Source organism: Hemibagrus wyckioides, linkage group LG12 (assembly GCF_019097595.1).
Source record: "Hemibagrus wyckioides isolate EC202008001 linkage group LG12, SWU_Hwy_1.0, whole genome shotgun sequence".
In the NCBI taxonomy this organism is placed as follows: Eukaryota; Metazoa; Chordata; class Actinopteri; order Siluriformes; family Bagridae; genus Hemibagrus; species Hemibagrus wyckioides.
The window spans coordinates 12,999,947-13,013,549 of NC_080721.1; the positions used below are offsets into that span (position 1 = coordinate 12,999,947).

The 13,603-nt window shown below is 52.9% G+C and overlaps 1 long non-coding RNA gene across 1 annotated transcript in view; it reads left to right on the forward strand.

Annotated features, from left to right (window-relative positions):
- Window positions 1-1,415: 1,415 nt before the first annotated feature.
- Window positions 1,416-13,603, forward strand: part of LOC131362422 (uncharacterized) — a 27,544-nt gene continuing 15,356 nt past the window's right edge. The window contains exons 1-2 of the long non-coding RNA XR_009206179.1: window positions 1,416-1,637; window positions 3,438-3,476. This is a non-coding gene — a long non-coding RNA (uncharacterized LOC131362422). The remainder of the gene's footprint in view (window positions 1,638-3,437; window positions 3,477-13,603) is intronic.

Here is a 13,603-nt window from a genome sequence, read left to right on the forward strand (position 1 = left end):
GATGCAAATATTATAGATAATCTCCTCTGTCTGTCTCCACGGCGAAAAGGCCTAATATCCACTATTTATGGCATATTAATGGGTTTGAGTTACACTACTTTGAATAAAATTAAAACTGCTTGGGAAAAAGACCTAAATCTGACACTGTCAGATGACACATGGAACTCGATTCTCAAGCTCGTCAACTCCACCTCCACTCTTTATTACAGTTTAAGGTTGAACATAGGGCTCATCTCTCCAAAGTTAAGCTCTCTCGCTTCTACCCAGACGTCGACCCCTGCTGTGATAAATGTAAAAGTGGAGAGGCATCTCTCATTCATATGTATTGGACATGCCCTAATTTGGAAAAATTCTGGAGGGATGTCTTTAAAACCCTGTCTTGCGTACTGAGTTGCGATCTTGAACCAGACCCCCCTGGTTGCTCTTTTTGGCTTTACTGGAGAGGATGATAGGCGTCTAACCCCAGCTAAACATCGATTATTGTCTTTTGCATCCCTCTTGGCCAGGCGTTCTCTTCTATTTAATTTGAAGGATGCCACCACTCCCACTCACGCCCAGTGGCTCAGAGATATTATGTCCTGTGGGTCCCTGGAGAAGGTTCATTACTCAGCCCGCAATTCGGGTTTGAAATTTCATCAGGTGTGGGGACCCTTCCTTCACTTCTTTCAAATAAATTTATAGTTTTTCAATGTATTTATTGTTATTATTTTCTTTCTCATTTTGTTTTTTTTATTATGCTTGGTGTTTGGCCTTTCTCTCTCTCTCTTCGACATGTAAGGCTGGCTTGGAGTTGGGGTCGGGTTAGAGTCATAGAGGTGTGTGCTTAGGGTTTATAAATAAGACAATGCAAGTGTGCCTTAAAAAGCACACCACATATCTACTGTGTGTGTGTCATTTCCCTGTTTAAAAATTAATAAAAATATTGGTGAAAAGAAAAATAGAGACCAAGCCTCCGCCTCGACCAGCTTTACAAGGTGAATTAAAAAAAACAGGCATTTGGGGGGCAGAAGTTCAGAGAATGGGCTAAGGTCCCCAGTGGAAAGCCAAGATTCTGTAATGAATAAGAATTGAAAAAGCACTGATCTGGCATTTAACAATAGCATCCTGAGCCGATGGATTCTCAGGCGACGTCTCAGACTGCTGAGGTGCTGATGATGGCTGAAACACGCTCCTCCACGATGACCTCGGGGGCAGCCGGAAGCGGAGCATCCGCAGTCGGAGTCAATTAATATTCCAATTACATGCTGGATCCCTACGGAAGCCGAGAGAGGCCATGTGATATTATTATTTTTTTTGCTTTTTAAGTCGTGATCACGTGAAAACAACTTTTGTTATCTGGAGATCACGAGAAAATTAAGTCGCGATCACGAGAAAACAAAAGCCAAAATAATAATACCACATGGCCTCTCTCGGCTTCCGTAGTGATCCAGGGCGCACCAGCAAATTGAATAGTGGCCGACCACACCCTTTTCATGGATACCCAGAAACAGCCGCGACTCACGTGGTTGGGTCCAGATACTGCTTCAGTTTGATCCCAAGGCCTCTGCGTCATCCTCGGTCTTTCCCACGCTTCCTCGCCGTTAAGGAACACGGCCAGGGGCGAGGGGAGCCAGGTATCAGTATCAGAACCGGAGGAGGTGAGTGATATGAGCCATTTCGTGCTTGAGACCATAAATCGTTTACACTGGGTTGTAAACTTAAGAGTCGATTTGTCATAGACCGGTACTGACAAAGTACAAGGTGTTAAATAAGACATGAGACAAATTAAAACAAACACACTAAAAATTAGGCCACGAGACCGACGGCAAGCCACAGACACTGGCGCCATCTTGCTCAAATTATGATTGAGTGTGTGTATTGAGTGTGTGGTATGTGTGTGTATTGAGTGTGTGGTATGTGTGTGTATTGAGTGTGTGGTATGTGTGTGTATTGAGTGTGTGGTATGTGTGTGTATTGAGTGTGTGGTGTGTGTATGAGTGTGTGGATTGAGTGTGTGGTATGTGGATGAGTGTGTGGATTGAGTGTGTGGTATGTGGATTGAGTGTGTGGATTGAGTGTGTGGTATGTGGATGAGTGTGTGGATTGAGTGTGTGGTATGTGGATGAGTGTGTGGATTGAGTGTGTGGTATGTGGATGAGTGTGTGGATTGAGTGTGTGGTATGTGGATGAGTGTGTGGATTGAGTGTGTGGTATGTGGATGAGTGTGTGGATTGAGTGTGTGGTATGTGGATGAGTGTGTGGATTGAGTGTGTGGTATGTGGATGAGTGTGTGGATTGAGTGTGTGGTATGTGGATGAGTGTGTGGATTGAGTGTGTGGTATGTGGATGAGTGTGTGGATTGAGTGTGTGGTATGTGGATGAGTGTGTGGATTGAGTGTGTGGTATGTGGATGAGTGTGTGGATTGAGTGTGTGGTATGTGGATGAGTGTGTGGATTGAGTGTGTGGTATGTGGATGAGTGTGTGGATTGAGTGTGTGGTATGTGGATGAGTGTGTGGATTGAGTGTGTGGTATGTGGATGAGTGTGTGGATTGAGTGTGTGGTATGTGGATGAGTGTGTGGATTGAGTGTGTGGTATGTGGATGAGTGTGTGGATTGAGTGTGTGGTATGTGGATGAGTGTGTGGATTGAGTGTGTGGTATGTGGATGAGTGTGTGGATTGAGTGTGTGGTATGTGGATGAGTGTGTGGATTGAGTGTGTGGTATGTGGATGAGTGTGTGGATTGAGTGTGTGGTATGTGGATGAGTGTGTGGATTGAGTGTGTGGTATGTGGATGAGTGTGTGGATTGAGTGTGTGGTATGTGGATGAGTGTGTGGATTGAGTGTGTGGATTGAGTGTGTGGATTGAGTGTGTGGTATGTGGATGAGTGTGTGGATTGGGTGTGTGGATTGGGTGTGTGGATTGAGTGTGTGGATTGAGTGTGTGGATTGAGTGTGTGGATTGAGTGTGTGGATTGAGTGTGTGGATTGAGTGTGTGGATTGAGTGTGTGGTGTGTGGATTGAGTGTGTGGATTGAGTGTATAGAGTATATCTTTGTCACTGGACCCTGTGGCATGTCCAATGAAATTAGGTGCTTTACACATTACACAGGATACACAAATTACACTTTACATACTTAACAAATTACACAGGAAACAATTATTCATATTGCAAAATATTGAGTCGCATATATTGCACTTTATCCATATTGCACATGAGAAGACAAATATTGCCCAAGATTCAATACTTGTACTGCCGATGATCTTCTGGGTGGAGGTAATTACCCTCTGGAGCTCTCTCTTCTGAGCAGCTGTACACCTAGAAAAGCACAGAGACTGTGTTCCAGTGCTCTCTACAGTGCAGTGATAGGACACACTGTTTCTGAGAGATGTTCTTCTACCTGAGGAGTCTCTGTCTTAGCTGTGCTGCCTTCACTAACTCTGTGTTTCTGCCCTAGGTCACGTGTTCCATGATGAAAACACCCAGGAATGGAAAGGTGTGTATGTGTGTGTGTATGTGTGTTTGTGTGTGTGGATGAGTGTCTCTGTCTCTCTCTCTATCTATCTCTCTCTCTCTCTCTGTCTCTCTCTCTTTCTCTCTGTCTCTCTCTCTCTCTCTCTCTCTCTCTGTCTCTCTCTCTCTCTCTGCGTGTGTGTGCCTCTCTCTCTCTCTCTGCGTGTGTGTGCCTCTCTCTCTCTCTCTGCGTGTGTGTGCCTCTCTCTCTCTCTCTGCGTGTGTGTGCCTCTCTCTCTCTCTCTGCGTGTGTGTGCCTCTCTCTCTCTCTGCGTGTGTGTGCCTCTCTCTCTCTCTGCGTGTGTGTGCCTCTCTCTCTCTCTCTGCGTGTGTGCCTCTCTCTCTCTCTCTGCGTGTGTGTGCCTCTCTCTCTGTGTGTGTGCCTCTCTCTCTCTCTGTGTGTGTGCCTCTCTCTCTCTCTGTGTGTGTGCCTCTCTCTCTCTGTGTGTGTGCCTCTCTCTCTCTGTGTGTGTGCCTCTCTCTCTCTGTGTGTGTGCCTCTCTCTCTCTCTGCGTGTGTGTGCCTCTCTCTCTCTCTGCGTGTGTGTGCCTCTCTCTCTCTCTGTGTGTGTGCCTCTCTCTCTCTGTGTGTGTGCCTCTCTCTCTCTGTGTGTGTGCCTCTCTCTCTCTCTGTGTGTGTGCCTCTCTCTCTCTCTGTGTGTGTGCCTCTCTCTCTCTCTGTGTGTGTGCCTCTCTCTCTCTCTGTGTGTGTGCCTCTCTCTCTCTCTCTGTGTGTGTGCCTCTCTCTCTCTCTCTCTGTGTGTGTGCCTCTCTCTCTCTCTCTGTGTGTGTGCCTCTCTCTCCCTCTGTGTGTGCCTTTCTCTCTCTCTGTGTGTGCCTTTCTCTCTCTCTGTGTGTGTGTGCCTCTCTCTCTCTCTGCGTGTGTGTGCCTCTCTCTCTCTGCGTGTGTGTGCCTCTCTCTCTGTGTGTGTGTGCCTCTCTCTCTCTCTCTTTGTGTGTGTGCCTCTCTCTCTCTCTGTGTGTGTGCCTCTCTCTCTCTCTGTGTGTGCCTCTCTCTCTCTCTCTGTGTGTGTGCCTCTCTCTCTCTCTGTGTGTGTGCCTCTCTCTCTCTCTCTGTGTGTGTGCCTCTCTCTCTCTCTGTGTGTGTGCCTCTCTCTCTCTCTGTGTGTGTGCCTCTCTCTCTCTCTGCGTGTGTGTGCCTCTCTCTCTCTCTGTGTGTGCCTCTCTCTCTCTCTGTGTGTGTGCCTCTCTCTCTCTCTGTGTGTGTGCCTCTCTCTCTCTCTCTGTGTGTGTGCCTCTCTCTCTCTGTGTGTGTGCCTCTCTCTCTCTCTGTGTGTGTGCCTCTCTCTCTCTCTCTGTGTGTGTGCCTCTCTCTCTCTCTCTGTGTGTGTGCCTCTCTCTCTCTCTGTGTGTGTGCCTCTCTCTCTCTCTGTGTGTGTGCCTCTCTCTCTCTCTCTGTGTGTGTGCCTCTCTCTCTCTCTGTGTGTGCCTCTCTCTCTCTCTCTGTGTGTGTGCCTCTCTCTCTCTCTGTGTGTGTGCCTCTCTCTCTCTCTGTGTGTGTGCCTCTCTCTCTCTCTGTGTGTGTGCCTCTCTCTCTCTCTCTGCGTGTGTGTGCCTCTCTCTCTCTCTCTGTGTGTGTGCCTCTCTCTCTCTCTGCGTGTGTGTGCCTCTCTCTGTGTGTGTGCCTCTCTCTCTCTCTGTGTGTGTGCCTCTCTCTCTCTCTCTGTGTGTGTGCCTCTCTCTCTCTCTCTGTGTGTGTGCCTCTCTCTCTCTCTGTGTGTGTGCCTCTCTCTCTCTCTCTGTGTGTGTGCCTCTCTCTCTCTCTGCGTGTGTGTGCCTCTCTCTCTGTGTGTGTGCCTCTCTCTCTCTCTGCGTGTGTGTGCCTCTCTCTCTCTCTGCGTGTGTGTGCCTCTCTCTCTCTGCGTGTGTGTGCCTCTCTCTCTCTCTCTCTCTGTGTGTGTGCCTCTCTCTCTCTGTGTGTGTGTGCCTCTCTCTCTGCGTGTGTGTGCCTCTCTCTCTCTCTGTGTGTGTGCCTCTCTCTCTCTCTGTGTGTGTGCCCCTCTCTCTCTCTGTGTGTGTGCCCCTCTCTCTCTCTGTGTGTGTGCCCCTCTCTCTCTCTGTGTGTGTGCCTCTCTCTCTCTCTGCGTGTGTGCCTCTCTCTCTCTCTGCGTGTGTGTGCCTCTCTCTGTGTGTGTGCCTCTCTCTCTCTCTGCGTGTGTGTGCCTCTCTCTCTCTCTGCGTGTGTGTGCCTCTCTCTCTCTCTGCGTGTGTGTGCCTCTCTCTCTCTCTGCGTGTGTGTGCCTCTCTCTCTCTCTGCGTGTGTGCCTCTCTCTCTCTCTGTGTGTGTGCCTCTCTCTCTCTCTCTGTGTGTGTGCCTCTCTCTCTCTCTGCGTGTGCGTGCCTCTCTCTCTCTCTGCGTGTGCGTGCCTCTCTCTCTCTCTGCGTGTGTGTGCCTCTCTCTCTCTCTGTGTGTGCCTCTCTCTCTCTCTGTGTGTGTGCCTCTCTCTCTCTCTGCGTGTGTGTGCCTCTCTCTCTCTCTGCGTGTGTGTGCCTCTCTCTCTCTGCGTGTGTGTGCCTCTCTCTCTCTGCGTGTGTGTGCCTCTCTCTCTCTCTGTGTGTGCCTCTCTCTCTCTGTGTGTGTGCCTCTCTCTCTCTCTCTGTGTGTGCCTCTCTCTCTCTCTGTGTGCCTCTCTCTCTGTGTGTGTGCCTCTCTCTCTCTCTGCGTGTGTGTGCCTCTCTCTCTCTCTCTGCGTGTGTGTGCCTCTCTCTCTCTCTGCGTGTGTGTGCCTCTCTCTCTCTGCGTGTGTGTGCCTCTCTCTCTCTCTGCGTGTGTGTGCCTCTCTCTCTCTGTGTGTGTGTGCCTCTCTCTCTCTCTGTGTGTGTGCCTCTCTCTCTCTCTGTGTGTGTGTGCCTCTCTCTCTCTCTGCGTGTGTGTGCCTCTCTCTCTGTGTGTGTGCCTCTCTCTCTCTCTGCGTGTGTGTGCCTCTCTCTCTCTCTGCGTGTGTGTGCCTCTCTCTCTGTGTGTGTGCCTCTCTCTCTCTCTGCGTGTGTGTGCCTCTCTCTCTCTCTGCGTGTGTGTGCCTCTCTCTCTCTGCGTGTGTGTGCCTCTCTCTCTCTCTGCGTGTGTGTGCCTCTCTCTCTCTCTGCGTGTGTGTGCCTCTCTCTCTCTCTGCGTGTGTGTGCCTCTCTCTCTCTCTGCGTGTGTGTGCCTCTCTCTCTCTCTGCGTGTGTGCCTCTCTCTCTCTGCGTGTGTGTGCCTCTCTCTCTCTCTGCGTGTGTGTGCCTCTCTCTCTCTGTGTGTGTGCCTCTCTCTCTCTCTGTGTGTGTGCCTCTCTCTCTCTCTGTGTGTGTGCCTCTCTCTCTCTGTGTGTGTGCCTCTCTCTCTCTCTGTGTGTGTGCCTCTCTCTCTCTCTGTGTGTGTGCCTCTCTCTCTCTCTCTCTGTGTGTGTGCCTCTCTCTCTCTCTGCGTGTGTGTGCCTCTCTCTCTCTGTGTGTGTGTGCCTCTCTCTCTCTCTGTGTGTGTGCCTCTCTCTCTCTCTGTGTGTGTGTGCCTCTCTCTCTCTCTGCGTGTGTGTGCCTCTCTCTCTCTCTGCGTGTGTGTGCCTCTCTCTCTCTCTGCGTGTGTGTGCCTCTCTCTCTCTCTGCGTGTGTGTGCCTCTCTCTCTCTCTGCGTGTGTGTGCCTCTCTCTCTCTCTGCGTGTGTGTGCCTCTCTCTCTCTCTGCGTGTGTGTGCCTCTCTCTCTCTCTGTGTGTGTGTGCCTCTCTCTCTCTCTGTGTGTGTGCCCCTCTCTCTCTCTGTGTGTGTGCCCCTCTCTCTCTCTGTGTGTGTGCCTCTCTCTCTCTGTGTGTGCCTCTCTCTCTCTCTGCGTGTGTGTGCCTCTCTCTCTCTCTCTGTGTGTGTGCCTCTCTCTCTCTCTGTGTGTGTGCCTCTCTCTCTCTCTCTGTGTGTGCCTCTCTCTCTCTCTCTGTGTGTGTGCCTCTCTCTCTCTCTGTGTGTGTGCCTCTCTCTCTCTCTCTCTGTGTGTGTGCCTCTCTCTCTCTCTCTGTGTGTGTGCCTCTCTCTCTCTCTCTGCGTGTGTGTGCCTCTCTCTCTCTCTGCGTGTGTGCCTCTCTCTCTCTCTGTGTGTGCCTCTCTCTCTCTCTGTGTGTGCCTCTCTCTCTCTCTCTCTGTGTGTGCCTCTCTCTCTCTCTCTCTGCGTGTGTGCCTCTCTCTCTCTCTCTGCGTGTGTGCCTCTCTCTCTCTCTCTGTGTGTGTGCCTCTCTCTCTCTCTCTGTGTGTGCCTCTCTCTCTCTCTCTGCGTGTGTGTGCCTCTCTCTCTCTCTCTGTGTGTGTGCCTCTCTCTCTCTCTCTGTGTGTGTGCCTCTCTCTCTCTCTGTGTGTGTGCCTCTCTCTCTCTCTGCGTGTGTGTGCCTCTCTCTCTCTCTGCGTGTGTGTGCCTCTCTCTCTCTCTGCGTGTGTGCCTCTCTCTCTCTGCGTGTGTGCCTCTCTCTCTCTCTCTGCGTGTGTGTGCCTCTCTCTCTCTCTGCGTGTGTGTGCCTCTCTCTCTCTCTGCGTGTGTGCCTCTCTCTCTCTCTGCGTGTGTGTGCCTCTCTCTCTGCGTGTGTGTGCCTCTCTCTCTCCCTGTGTGTGTGCCCCTCTCTCTCTCTGTGTGTGTGCCCCTCTCTCTCTCTGTGTGTGTGCCTCTCTCTCTCTCTGTGTGTGTGCCCCTCTCTCTCTCTGTGTGTGTGCCCCTCTCTCTCTCTGCGTGTGTGCCTCTCTCTCTCTCTGCGTGTGTGCCTCTCTCTCTCTCTGCGTGTGTGTGCCTCTCTCTCTGCGTGTGTGTGCCTCTCTCTCTCTCTGTGTGTGTGCCTCTCTCTCTCTCTGTGTGTGTGCCCCTCTCTCTCTCTGTGTGTGTGCCTCTCTCTCTCTCTGTGTGTGTGCCCCTCTCTCTCTCTGTGTGTGTGCCTCTCTCTCTCTCTGTGTGTGTGCCCCTCTCTCTCTCTGTGTGTGTGCCTCTCTCTCTCTCTGTGTGTGCCTCTCTCTCTCTCTGTGTGTGTGCCTCTCTCTCTCTGTGTGTGTGCCTCTCTCTCTCTCTGTGTGTGTGCCTCTCTCTCTCTCTGTGTGTGTGCCTCTCTCTCTCTCTGCGTGTGTGCCTCTCTCTCTCTCTCTGCGTGTGTGCCTCTCTCTCTCTCTCTGCGTGTGTGCCTCTCTCTCTCTCTGCGTGTGTGCTCTCTCTCTCTCTCTCTCTCTCTCTCTCTCTGTGTGTGTGCCTCTCTCTCTCTCTGTGTGTGTGCCTCTCTCTCTCTCTCTGTGTGTGTGCCTCTCTCTCTCTCTCTGTGTGTGTGCCTCTCTCTCTCTCTCTGTGTGTGTGCCTCTCTCTCTCTCTCTGTGTGTGTGCCTCTCTCTCTCTCTGTGTGTGTGCCTCTCTCTCTCTCTGTGTGTGTGCCTCTCTCTCTCTCTCTGCGTGTGTGTGCCTCTCTCTCTCTCTCTGCGTGTGTGTGCCTCTCTCTCTCTCTGCGTGTGTGTGCCTCTCTCTCTCTCTGCGTGTGTGTGCCTCTCTCTCTCTCTGCGTGTGTGTGCCTCTCTCTCTCTCTGCGTGTGTGTGCCTCTCTCTCTCTGCGTGTGTGTGCCTCTCTCTCTCTCTGTGTGTGTGCCTCTCTCTCTCTCTGTGTGTGTGTGCCTCTCTCTCTCTCTCTGCATGTGTGCCTCTCTCTCTCTCTCTCTGTGTGTGTGCCTCTCTCTCTGTGTGTGTGCCTCTCTCTCTGTGTGTGTGCCTCTCTCTCTCTCTGTGTGTGTGCCTCTCTCTCTCTCTGTGTGTGTGTGCCTCTCTCTCTCTCTCTGCGTGTGTGCCTCTCTCTCTCTCTTTGCGTGTGTGCCTCTCTCTCTCTCTGCGTGTGTGTGCCTCTCTCTCTCTCTCTGTGTGTGTGCCTCTCTCTCTCTCTCTGCGTGTGTGCCTCTCTCTCTCTCTCTGTGTGTGCCTCTCTCTCTCTCTCTCTGCGTGTGTGCCTCTCTCTCTCTCTCTGTGTGTGCCTCTCTCTCTCTCTCTCTGCGTGTGTGCCTCTCTCTCTCTCTCTGCGTGTGTGCCTCTCTCTCTCTCTGCGTGTGTGCCTCTCTCTCTCTCTGCGTGTGTGCCTCTCTCTCTCTCTCTGCGTGTGTGCCTCTCTCTCTCTCTCTGCGTGTGTGCCTCTCTCTCTCTCTCTGCGTGTGTGCCTCTCTCTCTCTCTCTGCGTGTGTGCCTCTCTCTCTCTCTCTGCGTGTGTGTGCCTCTCTCTCTCTCTGCGTGTGTGTGCCTCTCTCTCTGCGTGTGTGTGCCTCTCTCTCTCTCTGCGTGTGTGTGCCTCTCTCTCTCTCTGTGTGTGTGCCTCTCTCTCTCTCTGTGTGTGTGCCTCTCTCTCTCTCTCTCTGTGTGTGTGCCTCTCTCTCTCTCTCTCTGTGTGTGTGCCTCTCTCTCTCTCTCTGTGTGTGTGCCTCTCTCTCTCTCTCTGTGTGTGTGCCTCTCTCTCTCTCTCTCTGTGTGTGTGCCTCTCTCTCTCTCTGTGTGTGCCTCTCTCTCTCTCTCTCTGCGTGTGTGCCTCTCTCTCTCTCTCTGCGTGTGTGCCTCTCTCTCTCTCTGCGTGTGTGCCTCTCTCTCTCTCTGCGTGTGTGCCTCTCTCTCTCTCTGCGTGTGTGCCTCTCTCTCTCTCTCTGCGTGTGTGCCTCTCTCTCTCTCTCTGCGTGTGTGCCTCTCTCTCTCTCTCTGCGTGTGTGCCTCTCTCTCTCTCTCTGCGTGTGTGTGCCTCTCTCTCTCTCTGCGTGTGTGTGCCTCTCTCTCTGCGTGTGTGTGCCTCTCTCTCTCTCTGCGTGTGTGTGCCTCTCTCTCTCTCTCTGTGTGTGTGCCTCTCTCTCTCTCTCTGTGTGTGTGCCTCTCTCTCTCTCTCTCTGTGTGCCTCTCTCTCTCTCTCTGTGTGTGCCTCTCTCTCTCTCTGTGTGTGCCTCTCTCTCTCTCTCTGTGTGTGTGCCTCTCTCTCTCTCTCTGTGTGTGTGCCTCTCTCTCTCTCTCTGTGTGTGCCTCTCTCTCTGCGTGTGTGTGCCTCTCTCTCTGCGTGTGTGTGCCTCTCTCTCTGCGTGTGTGTGCCTCTCTCTCTGCGTGTGTGTGCCTCTCTCTCTCTCTGTGTGTGTGCCTCTCTCTCTCTCTGTGTGTGTGCCTCTCTCTCTCTCTGTGTGTGTGCCTCTCTCTCTCTCTCTGTGTGTGTGCCTCTCTCTCTCTCTCTGTGTGTGTGCCTCTCTCTCTCTCTGTGTGTGTGCCTCTCTCTCTCTCTCTGCGTGTGTGTGCCTCTCTCTCTCTCTGCGTGTGTGTGCCTCTCTCTCTCTCTGCGTGTGTGCCTCTCTCTCTCTCTGTGTGTGTGTGCCTCTCTCTCTCTCTGCGTGTGTGCCTCTCTCTCTCTGCGTGTGTGTGCCTCTCTCTCTCTCTCTGCGTGTGTGTGCCTCTCTCTCTCTCTCTGCGTGTGTGTGCCTCTCTCTCTCTCTGCGTGTGTGTGCCTCTCTCTCTCTCTGCGTGTGTGTGCCTCTCTCTCTCTGCGTGTGTGTGCCTCTCTCTCTCTGTGTGTGTGCCTCTCTCTCTCTCTCTCTGTGTGTGTGCCTCTCTCTCTCTCTGTGTGTGTGCCTCTCTCTCTCTCTCTGTGTGTGTGCCTCTCTCTCTCTCTCTGTGTGTGTGCCTCTCTCTCTCTCTGTGTGTGTGCCTCTCTCTCTCTCTCTCTGCGTGTGTGCCTCTCTCTCTCTCTCTGCGTGTGTGCCTCTCTCTCTCTCTCTGTGTGTGCCTCTCTCTCTCTCTCTGCGTGTGTGTGCCTCTCTCTCTCTCTCTGTGTGTGTGCCTCTCTCTCTCTCTCTGTGTGTGTGCCTCTCTCTCTCTCTGTGTGTGTGCCTCTCTCTCTCTCTGCGTGTGTGTGCCTCTCTCTCTCTGCGTGTGTGCCTCTCTCTCTCTGCGTGTGTGCCTCTCTCTCTCTCTCTGCGTGTGTGTGCCTCTCTCTCTCTCTGCGTGTGTGTGCCTCTCTCTCTCTCTGCGTGTGTGCCTCTCTCTCTCTCTGCGTGTGTGTGCCTCTCTCTCTGCGTGTGTGTGCCTCTCTCTCTCTCTGCGTGTGTGCCTCTCTCTCTCTCTGTGTGTGTGCCTCTCTCTCTCTCTGTGTGTGTGCCTCTCTCTCTCTCTGTGTGTGTGCCTCTCTCTCTCTCTGTGTGTGCCTCTCTCTCTCTCTCTGCGTGTGTGTGCCTCTCTCTCTCTCTCTGCGTGTGTGCCTCTCTCTCTCTGTGTGTGTGCCTCTCTCTCTCTCTCTGTGTGTGTGCCTCTCTCTCTCTCTGTGTGTGTGCCTCTCTCTCTCTCTGCGTGTGTGTGCCTCTCTCTCTCTGTGTGTGTGCCTCTCTCTCTCTGTGTGTGTGCCTCTCTCTCTCTCTCTGCGTGTGTGTGCCTCTCTCTCTCTCTCTGCGTGTGTGTGCCTCTCTCTCTCTCTCTGTGTGTGTGCCTCTCTCTCTCTCTGCGTGTGTGTGCCTCTCTCTCTCTCTGCGTGTGTGCCTCTCTCTCTCTCTCTTTGTGTGTGTGCCTCTCTCTCTCTCTGTGTGTGTGCCTCTCTCTCTCTCTCTGTGTGTGTGCCTCTCTCTCTCTCTGCGTGTGTGTGCCTCTCTCTCTCTCTCTGTGTGTGTGCCTCTCTCTCTCTCTGTGTGTGTGCCTCTCTCTCTCTCTCTGTGTGTGTGCCTCTCTCTCTCTCTCTGTGTGTGTGCCTCTCTCTCTCTCTCTCTCTGTGTGTGCCTCTCTCTCTCTCTCTCTGTGTGTGTGCCTCTCTCTCTCTCTCTGTGTGTGTGCCTCTCTCTCTCTCTGCGTGTGTGTGCCTCTCTCTCTCTCTGCGTGTGTGTGCCTCTCTCTCTCTCTCTGCGTGTGTGTGCCTCTCTCTCTCTCTCTGTGTGTGTGCCTCTCTCTCTCTCTCTGTGTGTGTGCCTCTCTCTCTCTCTCTGTGTGTGCCTCTCTCTCTCTCTCTCTCTCTCTCTCTGTGTGTGCCTCTCTCTCTCTCTCTGTGTGTGTGCCTCTCTCTCTCTCTCTGTGTGTGTGCCTCTCTCTCTCTCTCTGCGTGTGTGTGCCTCTCTCTCTCTGCGTGTGTGTGCCTCTCTCTCTCTGTGTGTGTGCCTCTCTCTCTGCGTGTGTGTGCCTCTCTCTCTCTCTGCGTGTGTGTGCCTCTCTCTCTCTGCGTGTGTGTGCCTCTCTCTCTTTGCGTGTGTGTGCCTCTCTCTCTCTCTGCGTGTGTGTGCCTCTCTCTCTCTGCGTGTGTGTGCCTCTCTCTCTCTGCGTGTGTGTGCCTCTCTCTCTCTGCGTGTGTGTGCCTCTCTCTCTCTCTCTGCGTGTGTGTGCCTCTCTCTCTCTCTGCGTGTGTGTGCCTCTCTCTCTCTGCGTGTGTGCCTCTCTCTCTCTCTCTGCGTGTGTGCCTCTCCCTCTCTCTCTCTCTCTGCGTGTGTGCCTCTCTCTCTCTCTCTGCGTGTGTGTGCCTCTCTCTCTCTCTGCGTGTGTGCCTCTCTCTCTCTCTGCGTGTGTGTGCCTCTCTCTCTCTGCGTGTGTGCCTCTCTCTCTCTCTGCGTGTGTGTGCCTCTCTCTCTGCGTGTGTGTGCCTCTCTCTCTGCGTGTGTGCCTCTCTCTCTGCGTGTGTGTGCCTCTCTCTCTCTCTGTGTGTGTGCCTCTCTCTCTCTGTGTGTGTGCCTCTCTCTCTCTCTGTGTGTGTGCCTCTCTCTCTCTCTGCGTGTGTGTGCCTCTCTCTCTCTGCGTGTGTGTGCCTCTCTCTCTCTCTGCGTGTGTGTGCCTCTCTCTCTCTCTCTGCGTGTGTGTGCCTCTCTCTCTCTCTCTGTGTGTGTGCCTCTCTCTCTCTCTCTGTGTGTGTGCCTCTCTCTCTCTCTGCGTGTGTGTGCCTCTCTCTCTCTCTGCGTGTGTGTGCCTCTCTCTCTCTGCGTGTGTGTGCCTCTCTCTCTCTGCGTGTGTGTGCCTCTCTCTCTGTGTGTGTGCCTCTCTCTCTCTCTGTGTGTGTGCCTCTCTCTCTCTCTCTGTGTGTGTGCCTCTCTCTCTCTCTCTCTGTGTGTGCCTCTCTCTCTCTCTCTGTGTGTGTGCCTCTCTCTCTCTCTCTGTGTGTGTGCCTCTCTCTCTCTCTCTGTGTGTGTGCCTCT